Raw genomic sequence first — 235 nt, forward strand, 5'->3', positions numbered from 1 at the left:
TAAAAATTTAAAAAAATTTAAAATAAGTTTGTACACATTGTGTTTCACACTATTCATCATATTGTGTTTCGTACAATCATTCCCATGTATTATGTTTTATAAAACTAATCACCATGGACCTTGCTCATCATTACCCTATCTTTTCAGGTCCTCGCCGAATCCTTCCCATTTTCTTTACCCCCTCCCTCTACATACCAAACTGTGCTACTAAAGGATTTAGAGAGAGCAGCAGTTC

The sequence above is a fragment of the Elephantulus edwardii genome, unplaced genomic scaffold (genome assembly GCF_000299155.1).
Source record: "Elephantulus edwardii isolate Elephantulus edwardi_28Jun2011 unplaced genomic scaffold, EleEdw1.0 scaffold00131, whole genome shotgun sequence".
NCBI classification, from domain to species: domain Eukaryota; kingdom Metazoa; phylum Chordata; class Mammalia; order Macroscelidea; family Macroscelididae; genus Elephantulus; species Elephantulus edwardii.